Source organism: Heterodontus francisci, chromosome 6 (genome assembly GCF_036365525.1).
Source record: "Heterodontus francisci isolate sHetFra1 chromosome 6, sHetFra1.hap1, whole genome shotgun sequence".
Taxonomy (NCBI): domain Eukaryota; kingdom Metazoa; phylum Chordata; class Chondrichthyes; order Heterodontiformes; family Heterodontidae; genus Heterodontus; species Heterodontus francisci.
Genome location: NC_090376.1, coordinates 90,320,877 through 90,335,306, shown reverse-complemented (window position 1 = coordinate 90,335,306; position 14,430 = coordinate 90,320,877).

The following is a 14,430-nucleotide window of genomic DNA, read 5'->3' as shown; positions in this document are numbered from 1 at the left end:
ACAGATGAATTCGGTATCTCGAGAGGCATCACCTTCAAGGGAAAACAAATGATTGTGTCCAAAGCTCTCTGACAGGACATCTTGTCACAACTTCACCATGGCCATATGGGCATAAAGTGAACAAGACAACTGGCATAAGTGCATGCAACAAGACACTGTCCGGTGTAACATCAGCTTTGCTTCACACTAAAATTACCCAACAGCCCATATCATCTAATACACGCTGCCAACCATCTAAGGAGCACTGATACACTCACAGCACCTGAGACAGACTCAGTGATACCTTCCAGCTACATCAACTTCCTGCCGAAATCAGAGCACAGGATAGTATGTTCACAATACCACATATTGGCACCATCACTAAGACCACCTATTTCCACCTGTATAATATCCCCTGACTTCACCCCGTCTCAGCTCATCTGCTGCTGAAGCCCTCATTCGTGCCTTCATTACCTCTCGACTTGACTATTCCAATGCTCTCCTGGATGATCTTCCACATTCCACTTGAAATGATATAGGCACTGGAAATCAAGACGTAGAATCAGTCTGGATAGAAATAAGAAATAGCAAGGGAAAGAAGTCCCTGGTGGGAGTAATCTATAGGTCCCCAAATAGTAGTTCCGCAGTGGGGCACAGTATAAACCAGGAAATACTGGGGGCTTGTAACAAAGGTACGGGAATAATCATGGGTAATTTTAAGATGTATACAGACTGGATTAATCAAATTGGCAAGGGTAGCCTCGAGGGAGAGTTCATTGAATGTATTAGAGATTGTTTTTTGGAGCAATATGTTGTGGAACCAACCAGGGAGCAGGCTATTCTATATTTGGTATTATGTAATGAGCTGGGATTAATTAATGATCTCATAGTTAAGGATCCTCTAGGGAAGAGTGATCATAGCATGCTAGAATTTCAAATTCAGTTTGAGGGCGGGAAACTGGAGTCCCACACTAGCATTCTGGAGTTAAACAAAGGTAATTACATAGGCATGAGGACAGGTTTGGCCCGAGTGGACTGAGCAGGAAGTCTAAAAGGTAGGACAGTTGATGAGCAGTGGCAGATGTTTAAGGAGATATTCAATTCCTCCCAACTAAAATATATTCCAGAGAGGAAGAAAGATTGTAAGAGGGGGAAAAAAACATCCATGGCTAAGCAAGGAAGTTAAGGATAACATAAAGACAAAAACTAAGGCATACCATATTGCAAAGTCCAGTGGCAGACTGGAAGATTGGGAAATATTTAAAGATCAACAAAGGGTTACTAAAAAAGTAATAAAAAAAGCAAAAGTAAATTGTGAAAGAAAACTAGCACAAAATATAAAAATGGATAGCAAAAGCTTCTATAAGTATATAAAAGGGAAGAGAGTAGCTAAAGTAAATGTTGGTCTGTTGGAGGATGTAACTAGGGAGTTAATAGTGGGGAACACAGAAATGGCGGAGACATTAAATCGGTATTTTGCCTCAGTTTTCACGGTGGAGGACACTAGTACCATCCCAATAGTAACAGGTAATGCAGAGGTTATAGAAACGGAGGAACTTAGAACAATCATCATCACTAGGGAAAAAGTACTGAGCAAACTAATGGGATTGAAGGTAGACAAGTCCCCAGGGCCTGATGGCCTACATCCTAGGGTCTTAAAGGAAGTGGCAGCGGAGATAGTGGATCCATTGGTTATAATATTCCAAAATTCCCTGTATGCAGGAAAGATTCCAGTGGATTGGAAAAATGCTAATATAGCGCTCTTATTCAAAAAGGGAGGGAGGCAGAATGTAGGAAACTATAGACCAGTTAGTTTAACAGCTGTCGTTGGGAAATTGTTAGAATCCATTATTAAGGAAGTAATAACAGGACATTTAGAAAGTCAAAACGCAATCCATCAGAGTCAGCATGGTTTTATGAAGGGAGAATCGTGTTTGACTAATTTGCTAGAGTTCTTCAAAGGTGTAACAAGTAAAGTGGATAATGGGGATCCTGTAGATGTAGTTTATCTGGACTTCCAGAAGGCATTTGATAAGGTGCCGCACAAAAGGTTAATACACAAGATAACATCACATGAGGTTAGGGGCAATTTATTAGCTTGGATAGAGGAGTGGCTAACCAACAGAAAACAGAGAGTGAGGATAAATGGGTCCTGTTCTGGTTGGCAAATGTAACTAGTGGGGTGGCACAGGGTTCGGTCTTCAGGCCCCAACTATTTAAAATCTATATTAATGACTTGGATGCAGGGATAGAAGGTACTATAGCCAAATTTTCAGATGACACTAAAATAGGTGGGATAGTAAGTTGCAATAAAGAAATAAGAAATTTACAAATGGAGAAGGGTTCTGAAGAAGGGTCACTGACCTGAAACATTTACTCTGCTTCTCTCTCCACTGATGCTGCCAGACCTGCTGAGTGTTTCCAGCATTTCTTGTTTTTATTTCAGATTTCCAGCATCCGCAGTATTTTGCTTTTAATTTACAAATGGATATGGATAGGTTAGGTGAATGGGCCAAAATTTGGCAGATGGAGTTTAATGTGGATAAGTGTGAGGTTATATATTTTGGTCAGAAGAATGGAAAGACAAATTATTATCTAAATGGAGAGAAACTTCAGAGTGCTTCGGTGCAGAGGGATCTGGGTTTCCTCGTGCATGAATCGCAGAAAACTAGTATGCAGGTGCAACAGGTAATAAGGAAGGCAAATGGAATTTTGGCATTTATTGCTAAAGGAATAGAGTATAAAAGTAGGGAAGTGTTGCTGCAACTGTACAAGGCATTAATGAGACCGCACCTGGAGTATTGCGTACAGTTTTGGTCCCCTTACTTGAGGAGGGATGTAGTTGCAATGGAGGCAGTTCAGAGGAGGTTCACTAGATTGATTCCAGAGATGAGGGGTTTGTCTTATGAAGAGAGATTGAGCAGTTTAGGCCTTTACTCTCTGGAGTTTGGAAGAATGAGAGGAGATCTAATTGAGGTATATAAGATGATTAAGGGGATTGACAAAGTAGACGTAGAGAGGATGTTTCCTCTGGTGGGGCAATCTAGAATGAGAGGTCATAGTTTTAGGATAAGGAGTAGCAGATTTAAAACACAGATGAGGAGAAATTACTTCTCTCAAAGGGTCGTGAGTCTGTGGAATTCACTACCCCAGAGTGCAGTGGATGCCGGGACATTGTGTGATATAAGGAAGAGATAGACAGATTTTTAATTAGTAATGGGTTGAAGGGTTATAGAGAATGGGCAGGAAAGTGGAGTTGAGGCTGAGATGAGATCAGCCATGATTGTATTGAACGGTGGAGCAGGCTTGAGGGGCTGAATTGCCTACTCCTGCTCCTAGTTCTTATGTTCTTATGTTCTTATTCTACCCTCCATAAACTTAAAGTCATCTAAAACTTTGCTGCACTTGTTGTAACTCACACCTATCACCCCATGCTCACTGATGCACATTGGCTCCTGGTACAATGCCCTGGGATGTTTTATTACATTGCTGTTTAGCACATACACACAGAAATCTGCAAACTTCATGCTACAAACACCCAAACAGACCACCATTTGGACATTCTGGAAGGTAGCCTGGGTGCAGGACACAGCAACTTCATGGTAATCAGAACCCAGTTGCTCTACATACAGAGCAGAAGCCAGGAAATGATTGCAAAAATTGAGAATCTGGACAACAGGGGTTGTTACAACAACAACATTCTTGCCACCAAGCAGGCACAGCAAAAATAGGTTTAGTCTCTTTTATCCAGGAACCCTTACAATTCTCAACAACTGAATAGATGTAATTCTGGACAGAGTCTACAAATCACTTACCCCCATATTTTCACATCCAAAATGTTCCAGAACCTCTGTTTCAGACAGTACAGTGATGGTCAAACCTGTAACTAAGCAATTCATCCTTGGACAGGATTGGCAGCTAAATGTTCCGGGATTTAGAAGCTTCAAGCGGGATAGAGGGGGATGTAAAAGGGGTGGGGGAGTTGCATTACTGGTTAAGGAGAATATCACAGCTGTACTGCGGGAGGACACCTTGGAGGGGTCATGCAGCAAGGCAATATGGGTGGAGCTCAGGAATAGGAAGAGTGCAGTCACGATGTTGGGGGTTTTCTACAGGCCTCCCAACAGCCATTGGGAGGTAGAGAAGCAGATATATAGACAGATTTTGGAAAGATGTAAAGGTAACAGGGTTGTAGTGGTGGGTGATTTTAACTTCCCCCATATTGACTGGGACTCACTTAGTGCTAGGGGCTTGGATGGGGCAGAATTTGTAAGGAGCATCCAGGAGAGCTTCTTGAAACAATATGTAGATAGTCCAACTAGGGATGGGACCGTACTGGACCTGGTATTGGGGAATGAGCCCGGCCAGGTGGTTGAAGTTTCAGTAGGGGAGCATTTCGGGAACAGTGACCATAATTCCATAAGTTTTAAGGTGTTTGTGGATAAGGATAAGAGTAGTCCTCGGGTGAAGGTGCTAAATTGGGGGAAGGCTAATTGTAACAATATTAGGCAGGAACTGAAGAATTTAGATTGGGGGCGGCTGTTTGAGGGTAAATCAACATCTGACATGTGGGAGTCTTTCAAACGTCAGTTGATTAGAATCCAGGACCAGCATGTTCCTGTGAGGAAGAAGGATAAGTTTGGCAAGTTTCGGGAACCTTGGATAACGCGGGATATTGTGAGCCTGGTCAAAAAGAAAAAGGAAGCATTCATAAGGGCTGGAAGGCTGGGAACAGACGAAGACAGTAGGAAGGAACTTAAGCAAGGAGTCAAGAGGGCTAAAAGGGGTCATGAAAAGTCATTGGTAAACAGGATTAAGGAAAATCCCAAGGCTTTTTATACATATATAAAGAGCAAGAGGGTAACCAGGGAAAGGGTTGGCCCAGTCAAGGACAGAGAAGGGAATCTATGTGTGGAGCCAGAGGAAATGGGCAAGGTACTAAATGAGTACTTTGCATCAGTATTCAACAAAGAAAAGGACTTGGTGGATGATGAGTCTAGGGAAGGGAGTGTAGATATTCTCGGTCATGTCGTTATCAAAAAGGAGGAGGTGTAGAGCGTCTTGCAAAGCATTAAGGTAGATAAGTCCCCAGGACCTGATGGGATCTACCCCAGAATACTGAGGGAGGCAAGGGAAGAAATTGTTGGGTCCTTGACAGAAATCTTTGTATCCTCATTGGCTACAGGTGAGGTCCCAGAGGACTGGAGAATAGCCAATGTTGTACCTTTGTTTAAGAAGGGTAGCAAGGATAATCCAGGAAATTATAGGCCGGTGAGCCTTACGTCAGTGGTACGGAAATTATTAGAGAGGATTCTTCGGACAGGATTTACTCCCATTTGGAAAAAAATGAACTTATTAGCGAGAGGCAGCATGGTTTTGTGAAGGGGAGGTCGTGTCTCACTAACTTGATTGAGTTTTTTGAGGAAGTGACGAAGATGATTGATGAAGGAAGGGCAGTGGATGTTATCTATATGGACTTCAATAAAGCCTTTGACAAGGTCCCTCATGACAGACTGGTACAAAAGGTGAAGTCACACGGGATCAGAGGTGAGCTGGCAAGATGGATACAGAACTAGCTCTGAAATAGAAGACAGAGGGTAACAGTGGAAGGGTGTTTTTCTGAATGGAGGGATGTGACTCGTGGTATTCCGCAGGGATCAGTGCTGGGATCTTTGGTGTTTGTAGTATATATAAATGATTTGGAGGAAAATGTAGCTGGTCTGAGTAGTAAGTTTGCGGATGACACAAAGGTTGGTGGAGTTGCGGATAGTGATGAGGATTGTCAGAGGATACAGCAGGATATAGATCGGTTGGAGACTTGGTGGAGAAATGGCAGATGGAGTTTAATCCGGACAAATGTGAGGTAATGCATTTTGGAAGATCTAATGCAGGTGGGAAGTATACAGTAAATGGCAGAGCCTTTCGGAGTATTGACAGGCAGAGAGATCTGGGCGTACAGGTCCACAGGTCACTGAAAGTGGCAACGCAGGTGGATAAGGTAGTCAAGAAGGCATACGGCATGCTTGCCTTCATCGGTCGGGGCATAGAGTATAAAAATTGGCAAGTCATGCTGCAGCTGTACAGAACTTTAGTTACGCCACACTTAGAATATTGCATGCAATTCTGGTCGCCACACTACCAGAAGGACATGGAGGCTTTGGAGAGGGTACAGAAGAGGTTTACCAGGATGTTGCCTGGTCTGGAGGGCATTAGCTATGAGGAGAGGTTGGATAAACTCGGATTGTTTTCACTGGAACAACGGAGGTGGAGGGGCGACATGATAGAGGTTTACAAAGTTATGAGCGGCATGGACAGAGTGGATAATCAGAAGCTTTTTCCCAGGGTGGAAGAGTCAATTGCTAGGGGACATAGGTTTAAGGTGAGAGGGGCAAAGTTTAGAGGGGATGTGCGAGGCAAGTTCTTTACACAAGGGTGGTGAGTGCCTGGAACTTGCTGTCAGGGGAGGTGGTGGAAGCAGATACGATAGCGACGTTTAAGAGGCATCTTGACAAATACATGAATAGGATGGGAATAGAGGGATATGGTCCCCGGAAGTGCAGAAGGTTTTAGTTTAGGCAGGCATCAAGATCGGCGCAGGCTTGGAGGGCCAAATGTCCTGTTCCTGTGCTGTACTGTTCTTTGTTCTTTGAAAGACTTGAAAGAGGCACTAAGATTGACCCTTATGGCTTCCACTTGTGGCATTATTAAAAAAGATTGACTCAGTATCCTCCATCCCACATACTTCACCCTATGAAACTTAAAAACTTTTCACCCGACCTGGCAGGAAAGTGTTAGTAGAACCATGAGCGCAAGGACACACACCTGCATAATTCTGTTCCTGTCCCCTGTTCCAGCATTTTTGAACAGACGTGCTTGAGGTCATTAAAGCAATGACAAGAACAACCAGGGCCCAAGCTGATGCATACTTGGTTACTGTTGGCAGGGAAAGGAACCTTGACCACTCACAAGCTTGCACATATCCTGCATTTGGCAACAAGATGATGCATCCATCTGTTGTAGTGCACTTCCAACATCCATTAAAACAAACATGTGGTATAAGCACTTGTGGTACATCTGCCAGTCAGCTGAAGTAACATATGATTGACGCATGGAGCTCGAGAATTGCTAGGAGATATGGGACCCTTTTCCTGTGGGTCAGCCTCCCACCCACCTCAAGAACCCCCAACCAGACTAGCTGCAGGTTTATCTGAAAAGGAGACAGACTCAATGATGAACAATGCAAATAAGAACATCTTGCTGCTGTAATCTATGCAGCACCATATCCTCCTCCCTGTAAGGCCCCAGTACCAGGGAGCAGGTATATCCCTGGCTTTGTCACAGAACTCCCCTCACCCTAATGTATAGAACTATGTACCAAAGCATGCACTCCATATGAAACTATATCCTGAGGGTATGCAAACATCTTGCAATAAAATTAAATTTTGCACACACCTCATGAGGCAAAATCTGCTCTCATCTGCAGCTACAGAAATGACTACCTTTTCCCTAGACTATGGAATCCCCAATTTCTACCACAATTCTACCTCTCCTCCTTTAAACTCCAAGGTATCGTGGCATTGCTTGTAGTTATCTTCTTCTTGTTATTGCCATAACTATCCAGCACTGACTAGCTGTTTGTCAATTCAGCATTCTGAGGAGATCTCTGGACTTCCTTCTGTTTCATTTTCCTATCCTAATAAATTTCCATCCACTTCCCCTCCTCATGAACTAACTCTTCCTGCAGGACAACCACCGCCTGGAAAATGCATACAAGGAACACTTCAGCTTCCTATATGTGACGGAGTATCCTCAATCTCAGAAACGTTGACCTTGAGCACAAGAAGCTGGGCACACTTCCCACATTTGTAGCCATCCTGGGCTCACCATGAGCTCCCACATCATACAAGGCACAAAGATCACAAATTTCAGCTCACTCCACCATACTAACCTAATTGCTTCTTAAAAGTTCAATAAAATCAAACTCAGTGATTTAACCCCTTAAATAAAAGTTTAGGCTGCATGTACCTTAAAACTGAAATCCCACTGAGACTAAATTCCACACTGTGTTGGCCCTTTGCATTGCACTGGTCTCTCAGTGCACCACAAATGGCTTTTTATAGTGGCATGCGCTTCATTAGTATTGTTTTAAGTTATGGTTGATTGGTTGGCACTATTTAGTACTGGAATTAAAACAAAAGCTGCAATTTTGAAAATTCTAAATATCACTAAAACAGCAGCATAAGTTGCGTCTTTTAAAATCATTAAGTCCAATGTAATTTGGGTTTATGTCTGCCAAAGTTACCAAAGACCAAAAGGTCTGAAAATTAATGGCCAAAGACAAAAATGTCTAAAATTTTCTTTGACAAGGCATCACGTAATTATAGCACTGTTAATGATCAGTAATATCCCAATCTACTTCTATAATGTGCTATCAGATGTTAAATAAAATGAAGAAGCAGGTGCTCTTACAAACTCCCCAATATAGCTGTCAGGTCTCAGACTAAGGGTAGTATAATAGCATCTAATATACATTATACCTCATTTATGGCTGGACATGTATTGACAGGAGGAGGAGGCTAAAACAAACAGTAAATTCAGCTAAGCAAATTGTACCGAATTTATTTTTTGGATTTTCTATTAATGTAATTGTGAGCAATTAATTTGTTCAAAAATGCAGCCAAACTGGGGAGAGGAGTTGCAGTTTGGACTAGGAATGTATACAACACAGCATCTAGGCCACTTCAAATGTGCTGGCTGCTCGCTTCCACCCCCTTCCCTGTCCCTAACTGGCCGCTCACTCCCCTCTATTCCCCCCACCGGTTGCACCCTTACCACTACCCACCTTGGTTGGCCGCTCGATCCACCCCGCACCTCACCCCTGCCACTCGGTTGGCCACTGGTTGCTCGCCTGCTCGGTGCGTTGTTACAGCCAGGTGAGAAGTGGTAAATTCGCTCCCCTCCCTTTGTGCCTCTTGGTTGACCCCAGCAGGTGTTTTTAAGAAGAATTTTTTTGTTAATTTAGTGAGTGTCTAACTGTTTAAGTGCTGTGACTGTAAAAGACACACACAGACCAGTTTTCTTGTGAGGTTTAAAAAAAAAGAAAAATTGTGTTTATTGTTCTTAATACCAGATATGTAAAAAATAATTTTAAAATGCTCCAACTCACACATGCACCCAAGAGATTCACACACACACAGAAGTAGGTTACACGGCAGGAGCGTAGGTTAACTTGTTTAGGAGTGTCCAAAAGAAATCGATCATTTACAAATCCTGTAGGTTGATGAGTTGGTTGGCTTCAGACTGTGTTCGGTGATTTTTTCTGGATTCTGCGCAGAAACGATTTACAAGCTTGATGGACGATCTCCATCTTTTCATCTGAAGTCAGCAGCTGTTTGCTTTTTGCTGAAGACGCTGCCTGCGGCGTTTGGCAGGTCAGATACAGGCAGGGCATATGATTGCAGAATAGCTGGAGAGAGAAAGAGAGAGACCACGAATTCTCTTCTTGCTGTTATCCCCTCATGGTCTGGTGGATTCTGATTCACTCTGGAGAAGCAGACTCTTTCTAACACAAAGGGTTAGCTTGCTACCACATGACTTCTATCCCAAATCTAGCTAGTTACCAAATATGATCACAGCAAGCAGGGGAAACCTCATTCCAGGTCCATTATCTAAAATGATTTAACTAATCAGCCCACACCCAGCTGAACAAACAGATTGGGCTGGATATTACCAAGTCCATGATGCGGGCTCTGTGGCGGGAGGTGGGAGGGGGCATGGAAGATTGTGCCGGCAGAGGCCCTCCATGAAGGCCGATGCTGGAAGCTCCCAGCCTGATCCTCCCAGTGGTGGCGAGGCTCTGTGGCGACCCCCTGCCACTGGGAGACAGGAACTAAATTACAATATTTAAATAAACAGGTTGAATAAATTTAAATAAACTTACCTTTAATCTTCTGGGCCTGCTGCGATCCTCAGTGCGGTGGCCAGTACTCCCGTGCCTTCAATTCTCTATCTGGGGAAAGCCGGCGTGACATTGGTGGGGAGGGGCGAGGAGTTAAAATTTCCAGTGGAGGGGGGGGGGGAGGTGGTTGGGGACAGGTCAAATAAATGTAATGAGTGTAGGGGATAGTGGGAAGAGGTAAACTTTAAACTTTGTGCAGTCTGGTGGGGGGAGGTCAGATTTAAAAGGTAAGTGTTTTGGGAGGGGTAGGGCAAATAGTTAACGTAATAGTTATTGGGGGTGGGAAAGGGACATTAGAAATTTATTTGATAAATTTTGGGGGATGCATCTTTAAAAATTTAAATATGCCAGCAGGGCTGACTGCCCTTTAAAAATGGCGCCGGCGCCTGTGCACAGGCAGCTGACACCATTGCTGGCGACGGACAGCCCATCCCCTCCATATGATTAGAGGCGTGGGCTGCCCTGGCTATTTAAATGAGCCGCCGCGCATCAGATCGCAGCAGCTCTTTGGCATGTAGCCCACACATGCATGCTGCCATTTTTTGAGCTTGCCGTCGAGATCGGCGGCAGGCTCTTAAAATCCAGCTGATTATGTCTGAATGTCTGTGAGTAGTTCAGATAATGGGCTATTCACACTCATCGAAGCTAATGGTTCTGGTGGTTCACTTCCAGACAGCCCGGCTTCTTTCTGATAGCTTTGTAATTTGCAAGGTCATATAAATGTTCAGCTATTTTACGAACAGATGTTTAGGCCACTTGAAAAAATACTGTTTGTCATTTTTAAAAACTTATCCCGTGGTTTAAATTGATGTCAGTGTGCACATGGCAAGCTTGCAAGTGTTGGGACACACTGATGACATTGGCGATCACTCTGCGCATGCTCTGCATTGTCTGGGCTGGATTTTATTAGCGCGCCGCACTCCGCGGTGGTGCGCTCTGAACTTGGCAGCCTTCCGATATGGAAGTGCCGTCACACAGCCCCCGCGATATTACGCATGGGGGCTGATTTAAATCGAGGGGTGGGGCGGCCACCCTCGATGACGTAGAGGGGGCCCCCAGCAACAGCGTCTGGTGCCACCTCACAGGTGCCGGCACCATTTTTAAAGGGCTTTAAGCCCTTAGCAGAGATTTTAATTTTTAAAGTTACAGTAGTCCTGATTTTTTTAAAATAGACAATTATGATATGGAGGCCCTTCCGCAATTCCCCCAATGGTCTTTTAATTGGCCATTATTGACAAAACTTACTTTATTCCCTACCCACACTTTCCCCCCCAACCTTCTAACATTTGCCCTTCAACCCCTTCTCACCATCCCCACAGCCAATTAAAATTGTTTGCCCCCTTGCCCCACCCCTCCCACCCTGAAAATTTTATTCCTCCCCCCTCCCCACCAGGTTCTTGTCTCGGAACTCAGTACCGAGTTCCGAAGGCACGCGAGCTGTGTTCGGCGGCGGTAAAATAGGTGTGGGATGACAGCCACCTGCAGTTAGGTCAATTTACGTCTCATTATTCTTCATTTAAATATTTGGATGAAGGCCGCCGCACTGAGGTCCCCCCACCATCAGTAATATGCGGTGGGCCCTTTTCGACGTCGGGGGTCGAGGCGGGCCTCTTCCCGCTGAACTTTACGGGCCCCCCCGCCACGAACCAAGGCATCGAGGGGCTGGTAAAATTCAGACCACTGTTTTTTTAAAGCCAGTCTATTGTTCAAGGATGGAAAGGAAGAAGCCCATGGAGGATTTCCAAAATCCACCATTTGCCAGAAATTTCTCATCCCTACATAGAGTGTTTGGCTTCCTCAGTCCTACTGTTCAGAATTCTTTACCTAAGCCTCTCTGTGTTTAAAACCTTCTCAAAACCCATCTTTTTGATCTAGATTTAGGCAGCCCTCCTCATCTGTACCCTCCATTCAACATCCATTTACCTTCCATGCATTTTCCAAGTGTACTTTATGAATACGTTGACATTTGTGCTGTAAACTACATTTGTGCCTACTTAATGCCCCAAATTTATTTTTGTTGTAGTAATTTTGCTGTTCATTGCTTAATATTTTCTTATCTTACATGTTATTTATGGAGGTACAAAAGCACTCAAAAAGGAGGTCGCGAAAGATACACATTACTATATCTCATTATTTCAGCTCACAAAACTTTTAGCTAAATACCAGCCATTTATAATTATACTTTAGTTCCAAAATTTGAAAATGTAAAGTATTTTTGGGTAGACTGATTACAGCAATGATCTTTGTACCTGCAGATGAAGATCGGCATCATAACCTAACATAAAACATTATGGGTGCAAATTTGGGTTGTGTAGCTTGAAGTGGTGCTACGGATGCATCCCGCTGCTTTCCGGATATGTGTCGCGCTGCTGGCCTTGGGATTGCTGCTGCTCTCCCTCCTGGCTCTACTGAGCCTGTACAGGCAACAGTTCTTGGGAATCTGAAAGCAGAAGATGAGGGTTGGGGTCAGGGAAGGGTTGGTGGGAGGAAAGCAGGAGATCCATGGTCACACCACCTGAAGCTTCCACTTCATGTTACATCTCAAGATGAGCGTGAAGAGGGAGTGGAGAAGGGCATAAGGCAGTCACTTATGTCATCCTGGATAGCCTCTGTGGCGTCCAATGCCATGGGCTCCATTGCTGCTGGCCCGATAATTCAGAGAACCATGTCCTCCAAAAGGCTGAGAGTGCAAAGGGGTTGTGGTACATTGAACAGTGTGAGAGGTAAGTGGTTGATGTTTATGAAATGATTTGATTTTTGATTTTTTTTGATTTAGAGATACAGCACTGAAACAAGCCCTTCGGCCCACCGAGTCTGTGCCGACCATTAACCACCCATTTATACTAATCCTACACTAATCCCATATTCCTACCACATCCTCACCTGTCCCTATATTCCCCTACCACCTACCTATACTAGGGGCAATTTATAATGGCCAATTTACCTATCAACCTGCAAGTCTTTTGGCTGTGGGAGGAAACCGGAGCACCCGGAGGAAACCCACACAGACACAGGGAGAACTTGCAAACTCCACACAGGCAGTACCCAGAATTGAACCCGGGCCGCTGGAGCCGTGAGGCTGCAGTGCTAACCACTGCGCCGCCCTCTTAGGTCCCTGTATTTAAGAAAGGATATACTGGCATTGGCGGCAGTTCAAAAGAGATTCACTAGGCTGATTCCTAGGATGAAGGGATGACTTATCAAGAACAGCTAATCAGGTTAGGCCTTTATTCATTACAGTTTAGAAGAATGAGAGGTGATCTTATTGAAAAGTACAAGATTCTGAAGGGACTTGACAGGGTAGATGTTGAGAAGATGTTTCCACTAGTGGGGGAATTTCGAACCAGGGGACATAGTTACAGAATAAGGGAACACTCATTTAAAACTGAGATGCGAAGGAATTTCTCTCAGAGGATAGTGAATGTCTGGAAATCTCTACCCCAGAGAATTGTGGAGGCTATATCACTGAAAGTATTTAAAGAGGAGGTAGATAGATTTTTGAAATATCGGGGAGTCAAGGGTTATGAGGAGCTGGCACAAAAAAGGAGTGGAGGTCTGGGCAGCCAGATCTTATTGAATGGCGGGGCAGGTTTGAGGGGCCGAATGGCCTACTCCTGCTCAAAAAAAAGTCATTAATATAGATTGTAAACAGCCGAGGCCCCAGCACCGATCCCCGCGGCACTCCACTATCCAGTGCCTGCCAACCTGAAAATGCCCCATCCATGCCCACCCCCCGCCTCCTGTCCATCAACCAATCATCCATCCATGCTAATATATTACCCACAACTCCACGAGCCCCTATCCTGCCTATTGACCTTCTGTACCTTATCGAATGCCCTTTGGAAATCCATCCACCGGTTCCCCCCCATCCACCCTACCAGCCACATCCCCAAAAAACTCCAACAAACCTGCCAAACAGACTTCCCCCCAGTAAAACCATGCTGACTTGTCTTGTTCTAATTATATTGTGCTTTTCAAAGTGCATTATTAAGACTTCCTTATTAATAGATTCCAGCATCCTCCCAATGACCGATGACAGGCCAACTGGCCTGTAGTTCACCGCTTTCCCTCTCCCCCCACTCCCGAAAAGCGGCGCAACACTTGCCAACCTCCAATCCGATGGGATTGTTCCTGAATCTAAGGAATCCTGGAAAATCACACCTACCTCATCCACCACCTCCGCAGCCATCTCCCTTCAAAGCCCCAAGGTGCAAGCCATCAGGTCCCGGGGACCCGTCAGATTCTAGTCTCTTAAGTTTCTCCAATACTTTTTCTCTGCTGATATTAATTTCTTTAATTTCCTCACTCTTTTTAGCCCTAGGTAAATGAAGATGTATTCATTTATCTTGAACACATATGTATGGTCATTAAACTCTTTCCAGTACTGCTGTCATGTCCTTGGGGCCAGAATCAGGGTATTCATCTCTCTGGCCACCTGCTCCCACTCCTGTTGCTGTTACGAGCTCACAGGACACCAGTCTGGTGTGTATTGA